The sequence below is a fragment of the Schistocerca serialis genome, chromosome 2 (assembly GCF_023864345.2).
Source record: "Schistocerca serialis cubense isolate TAMUIC-IGC-003099 chromosome 2, iqSchSeri2.2, whole genome shotgun sequence".
Taxonomy (NCBI): domain Eukaryota; kingdom Metazoa; phylum Arthropoda; class Insecta; order Orthoptera; family Acrididae; genus Schistocerca; species Schistocerca serialis.
Genome location: NC_064639.1, coordinates 737,185,560 through 737,193,007, shown reverse-complemented (window position 1 = coordinate 737,193,007; position 7,448 = coordinate 737,185,560).

Here is a 7,448-nt window from a genome sequence, read left to right as displayed (position 1 = left end):
TACAGAAACATTGTTAGAAAAGAAAGTATTTAAAAGTCTAAGCGAAAAGACTGTGTAAATTGTTTCTTACAGAACGGTATTTTAGTCTCTGTAAAGCGTTTTCTGTCCATTAAATGTGTCACAGTTTCACCTCAAAAGGAGAGCTTAATAAGGTTAATATATATTTTTGTCTGACAGGGCGTATTTGTCAGTACGGTCTACAATTGTGCGTAGGATCATGTATCAACATTTTATACGAAAGAGAGTTTTAGTTTTCTTCAGAAAGATTTGAACGTTATCAAAATTAGGCAGTGTTCAGGAGATTTCCATGCGTTCTAGAATCGTATGGTTTGTAGGTGCTCCAATCAGAGATCCCTTCGGATTAATAAGCTCTTTCCTAGCATGGTTGGGAGGAAACCGACTCTCGCTTTTATCACGGGTCGCACCCCCATTTGGCTGGCATCCACAGAATTTCGCGTTTGACCAATGAGCCAGACGGTAGCTTCTCTTTTGGCTGTCCGTTTAACAGCCATTGTTACTACATACCAGGTCTCTGGACTATGCTACAGAGAACAGTAGTAGCATCCACCCTCATTTTTTTTTGGTCATCAGTCTACTGACTGGTTTGATGCGGCCCGCCACGAATTCCTTTCCTGTGCTAACCTCTTCATCTCAGAGTAGCACTTGCAACCCACGTCCGCAGTTATTTGCTTGACGTATTCCAATCTCTGTCTTCCTCTACAGTTTTTGCCCTCTACCGCTCCCTCTAGTACCATGGAAGTCATTCCCTCATGTCTAAGCAGATGTCCTATCATCCTGTCCCTTCTCCTTATCAGTGTTTTCCACATATTCCTTTCCTCTCCGATTCTGCGTAGAACCTCCTCATTCCTTACCTTATCAGTCCACCTAATTTTCAACATTCGTCTATAGCACCACATCTCAAATGCTTCGATTCTCTTCTGTTCCGATTTTCCCACAGTCCATGTTTCACTACCATACAATGCTGTACTCCAGACGTACATCCTCATAAATTTCTTCCTGAAATTAAGGCCAGTATTTGATATTAGTAGACTTCTCTTGGCCAGAAATGCCTTTTTTGCCATAGTGAGTCTACTTTTGATGTCGTCCTTGCTCCGTCCGTCATTGGTTATTTTCCTGCCTAGGTAGCAGTATTCCTAATCTTCATTGACTTCGTGACCATCAATCATGATGTTAAGTTTCTCGCTGTTCTCATTTCTACTACTTCTCATTACCTTCGTCTTCCTCCGATTTACTCTCAAACCATATTGTGTACGCATTAGACTGCTCATTCCGTTCAGCAGGTCATTTAATTCTTCTTCACTTTCACTCGGGATAGCAATGTCATCAGCGAATCGTATCATTGATATCCTTTCACCTTGTATTTTAATTCCACTCCTGAGCCTTTCTTTTATTTCCATCATTGCTTCCTCGATGTACAGATTGAAGAGTAGGGGTGAAAGGCTACAGCCTCGTCTTACACCCTTCTTAATACGAGCACTTCGTTCTTGATCGTCCACTCTTATTATTCCCTCTTGGTTGTTGTACATATTGTATATGACCCGTCTCTCCCTATAGCTTAGCCCTACTTTTTTCAGAATCTCGAACAGCTTGCACCATTTTATATTATCGAACGCTTTTTCCAGGTCGACAAATCCTATGAAAGTGTCTTGATTTTTCTTTAGCCTTACTTCCATTATTAGCCGTAACGTCAGAATTGCCTCTCGTCCCTTTACTTTTCCTAAAACCAAACTGATCGTCACCTAGCGCATTCTCAATTTTCTTTTCCAGTCTTCTGGACCGTAAGTCTTCCAAAGCTCTTTTAAATTCTGATTCTAATACTGGATCCCCTATCTCTTCTAAATCGACTCCTGTTTCTTCTTCTATCACATCAGACAAATCTTCACCCTCATAGAGGCTGTCAATGTATTCTTTCCACCTATCTGCTCTCTCCTCTGCATTTAACAGTGAAATTCCCGTTGCACTCTTATTGTTACCACCGTTGCTTTTAATGTCAGCAAAGGTTGTTTGGACTTTCCTGTATGCTGAGTCTGTCCTTCCGACAATCATATCTTTTTCGATGTCTTCACATTTTTCCTGCAGTCATTTCGTCTTAGCTTCCCTGCACTTCCTATTTATTTCATTCCTCAGCGACTTGTATTTCTGTATTCCTGATTTTCCCGGAACATGTTTGTACTTCCTCCTTTCATCAATCAACTGAAGTATTTCTTCTGTTACCCATGGTTTCTTCGCAGCTACGATCTTTGTACCTATGTTTTCCTTCCCAACTTCTGTGATGGCCACCTTCATACATACACGTATTCTGTGTGTGTGTGTGTGTGTGTGTGTGTGTGTGTGTGTGTGTGTGTGTCTGAAAAACATTTCGAACATTTCGTGTTGATCTTATAGTATAGAGAAAACCAATAAATTTCCTGCATCTTGTTAGTAAATAATCAATGTTATACCCGTGAGCGGCACTAAAAAACAGTGTTAAAGTTGCAATAACAACCAATTCCAGCACCATTTATGTCAGTAGAAATTTGGAGATAAGATTTTTTTCTTACTTTGACTTTCAGTGATAAGTTGTGAGATTTAATTATTATTAATATTTAGTGAAAATTCTATTTCTTTGCAACAGTTAACTGGAATATTGTAAAAAATGGCTCTGAGCACTATGGGACTCAACTGCTGAGGTCATAAGTCCCCTAGAACTTAGAACTACTTAAACCTAACTAACCTAAGGACAACACACACATCCATGCCCGAGGCAGGATTCGAACCTGCGACCGTAGCGGTCGCGCGGTTCCAGACTGTAACGCCAGAATCGCTCGGCCACCAGCGGCCGGCTGGAATATTGTAGTACGCCATTGCCTGTTTATTTTAGTTTTGGGGCGACACTGTGCCTCAAAATTAAATTACCCACAACAAACTGATTATAATAAATTCACTTAGAGCACATCATCTGCTCATGTTAACAAAATAAAGCTGCCTTATGTGCAATTGATTTGCAAATCTAAAAATATAAAATCATTTTGCAAAATGTTTTTCATTTTGTGTTCAATAAACTTGTACATCTTAACTGTTAACGTAATCTGAAGTCCTATAAAACACGTGGCATACACACACTTGTTCATTATCTACGAACGTATTTAACAACATTAAGTTTATGAATACAGAGTGTCCCAGCAATAATGGTCAGTATTCAGGGATATGACAGGGATGATGAAATGTATACCTTAAGCTCTATGAGCACTTCTTAATATTCGGTACTGTACTAAAAATCTTTTATACTGTAAATTATTTTCTCCCCATACTTTGGAAAGAGGTGATATGGGCCAAAGACGAATAAAATTGTCTACTAAAAATTGGCCTTAAATGTGTACCTTAAGGGCTATGTGCACTTGTTATGTAGAAGAGATGTGTTTTACAGTAGCGAAGATGGACAAGTACTCAAAACTCTTAAGGTATGCACTTTAGAGCCCATGTTTACCACACTTTCTGCTACGAATAATCGTTGCTGTCAAGTCACTGATTATCGACCATCCCTCCAGGGACGCCCTGTACTGTTTTCCTTGTTGCTTCTGAGAGCTTTCCGCAGACTGCCGGACTAAAATACGTAGGAATAAAGTACGAAAAAAATAATTATTACTACTTTGTGTACGTTATGTTACAGTAGCTACAGAGCGGTAGGAGTAATAATGTACACTTCCTTTTTCCAACGAATTACTCCTTCAGTTAAATTCAGTTAATACTAGTTTCGTTTGCAGCACACTGAATAACGTGTAACTTTTTCGTTCAAATTAAACATTCCACTAATAATCGCGTACAAACTGAAAATTGAACACGTTAAAGTATATAGATTATGCGTATGTCTGTCATTTTTTAAATCAGTAGAATTAAATCTGTTACAAGAGCTCCCTTGATTGTCATTATTTCATTAACTTACGTTTCGTAGAATACAGATGTCTGGAAAACTTTTGTGTCGAACGAAAAGACACAATATGTAAAGCGCATTTCTGCATTTTGCGAAATAGGCGATTAATCGTCCTTATATTAAAAGAAATGATTTTACATTCGGCTGTTTGTAGAATTCTAATAAAAGATTGATTTTCGGCAAAACTTTGTTATCTGCACTTGGTTTGCGAAACTTCTCAGTAAATGCTGTCATTTGCCGACGCGCTTGTTGTGGCTTCTAAAGCAGCTCGTGGGAGAGAAGAAGGGATATTAAACCATGATCTGTTCCAGTTTTTTACTGGAACATGATTTCCCTACGCGCAATGATCAACTAAATCCATACTGATCAAGAAAAATAAAAGACTTAACCGTTTGCCGTCAGGCAACGCGACCATTAATTTTGCCGTGATTCTCAGCACGGGACTAAAGATGAGAGACACGTATTATACGAAATTATTTCAGAGGGGGACACACTGGAGACCTGAGACGCTCCTCCAGGGTAGGCCTCGGGCAGTGCAGTGTGGAATCTGCGCGGAGCCGGTGACTAACATTCCTGCTTCTGTACAACATTTCTCCGCTATGCGGGAAGTGCCCGTTGGGCGAACGGTGGAACGTGCCTTGGTATGCAGTGTAATATCACAGCTATTTAAACAGACTGGGTGGGCTACTAAGAACTCCTTGTATAGAAAACGACAAGAGACGAGCCACGTCGTAAACCAGAACTCGGTTAATTACAGAATGGTATGTAGAGTCAATAATCTGTAATTTATCGTAACATATATTATTCCATCAGTGATGGACACTGGATGTAAGGGTTTCATTTTGTGGATGCAAAATTCCGTACACCGAAATTTGAAATGCTCACGCGGTGCCTACCGATTGCTCTGTAATTCTATGTCCAGAGTTCTGCACGGATGCCACTATTCGCGAATACACAACCGAAGTAATGACTAGTTTGTGAATAAAAGCCTGCAACAATGCGAATTTCATTTGGTACGTCTGCAGGTATCAGCTATTACAATTATTTTGAAGTTAAAGGCAGCGTCAATATTGTGATGTATGTTGACATCTTATGCGATCGACGGTCGATGATCGCGATCGAATGAAGTAACACAGTATATTTATTGCAAAGCTGGCTGGAAACTGGCAGCGTGGAGCGCTAGGCCCATGCTCTCCGCAAAGGCATTTCCTTCCTTACCTTTTATTACCGCATCTACTAGCCGTGTGTTGCCATGACCTATCTTTGGCAAATTTTGTAGCAGCGTAAGGGATGATATCACTGGGCGCTATCTAGGTGCTATGAAACGTTTCTGCAATCCTTTGTTAACACATTTTGGTGCCTAGTGACCAGCTAAACTGTACAAGGAAGTTAAGTCTGCTGAAAGTGCGTTATGATCTGAATCATTTTGATATCATTTCGAGTATGATGAGCTATACAATAATGAGAGTAAACAAACACAAACGGACGATTTCACAGAAAACTGGCTACGTAGGAAGAAGGATTGTTTTTTAATTTATTGGCTTTCCGAATGTGCCCATACAGCCATATAGCCATTGGAAATGTTATATTAGAGTTTCGTTTTGAAAATCCAGAGAATACGTGAGGACAGATTTTGACATAATACAGACTGTACATCCACAGCATTCTGAAACGAGTAAACATCAAGAAACCGTTACACAGGATACACAAAAGAGGAAATGACAATTCGCTGTTGGCACACATTTGAAATTTTCCCGTTTCAATCCATATTACTGCCTATGTATCTAAATTACCAATAAAATGTTTTTTTGTACGTCATGTAAGAACTGTTTCAAATGCTGGAGATAGAGAACTCAGTATTTCTGAAGGTCTATAAGTATCACTTGAGTAGAATATAAGAACAGTTTACAGGAACCAGATTTGGGTGTTACAGTCACACGTATAGACAGAGTAGTATTCACATATAGATAGGAGATACATAGTGACACACATTTATAAGCTGATCGTTCGTATCCTGCTGAGTAGTACCTGGGAAATTAGTCAGTTAATTGTGGTTCAGTTTTCCCTTGGAATTCTAATTACCAAGAGCGTTAGATTAGCAGCGCAGTGAGTTATACAGGGATGTTGGCACTGTTGACGAACGCGTACAGTTTACACGTTGCCGTATCGTTGGATGCTAACAAGGTCTGGAGACAGCTTTGGAACTGATGAACAAGATATCGAACGTCAGTTGCGAATATGTTTATGCGATACGTGTTCCGAGGTCATTGTAAAATGGTCTGGAACTTCTTCCTTTCCACAAATACATAGAAGGGAGGCGCTTAAGTTGAGCCGATAGAGGTGTTTGATGCTGTTCCAGTAATTAAATTTCAGCCGTGCTGTCGTGCAGCTCCTCGATGTTTGTCTTATTACACCATGTTCTCTTGAAATCATGGGAAGAGTTAGTGCGTAGTGCCTGCCTTTGATTTTGGCTGTCTGCGACCATTCCTCTTGCCAGTTCGATGACAGACTTCCTCTGAGAATGATTGTTTATCTGTGAGAGGGAGTTTATCATACTTACTAGCTCCACGCAGAGATGCTTGCTTTGTAGGGACATCTACTTGTTCGTTTCTAGGTATCCCAGAATTGCCTTTCATCCACACAATCTTTATGATGCGGTAGTTCCTCTGCAGCAAAAACACAACGTCGATCACTGGTATAACTATCGTGCTGGTACAACCATTACGACGGTTTCTAATCAGTTGTAGAGCTGACACACTGTTAGAGATTATGGCTATCGTGCCTGGTTTGGTAGTCTGTGCGAATAGGAGGGCTTCCAAAATGGAAACCAGCTCGGCTGTCATAACAGTAGGAGTGGGGATCCAGCTTGTTAAGCCCTAGTCGTTTCCGTCGGGATACCCAATGTGCACTACCAGCGCCGTCACTATCGGTATACACCAATCAAGCGTCGTGGTAGTGAGACAGGAATTCCGTTACCGTAGCGTTAGTTGCGTTCTGATTTTGAAATCTTAAATCGGGCCAAGAGGAAAATGGAAGCTATAATGGCTTATTTTACTTGTAGAAAGAAGTGCATTCTGTCATTGGGTACAAAATTAAAACTTCAAAATAGTCAACAGGTTCATGTAACAGAAGAAATACTTCAGTTAATTGATGAAAGAAAGAAGTACAAAAATATTCCGGAAATACGTGAAATGGCTGCATGAAAAAGTGAAGAAATCGAGAAAGACTGTCTTGATATATAGAAAAGTCAAAATAACTTTCGGCGAAATTCAAAGCAAGGGTGGTAACATTACGAGTGCAATGGGAATTCCACTGTGGAATGCAGAGAAGAGAGGCGATAGATGGAAAGAGTACTCTGAAGGCGTCTATGAAGGGGAAGAATTATCTGGTAATGTAATAGAAGAGGAAACTGCACCACCTTGCTCGTTGTAAGCGCTCAGTGTCATCAGAGATGATATGTCGCGTGGAGGCGTACTTGGACCATCTCTGCTTTCCAAAATGCGCGGGAGGTTGTGCG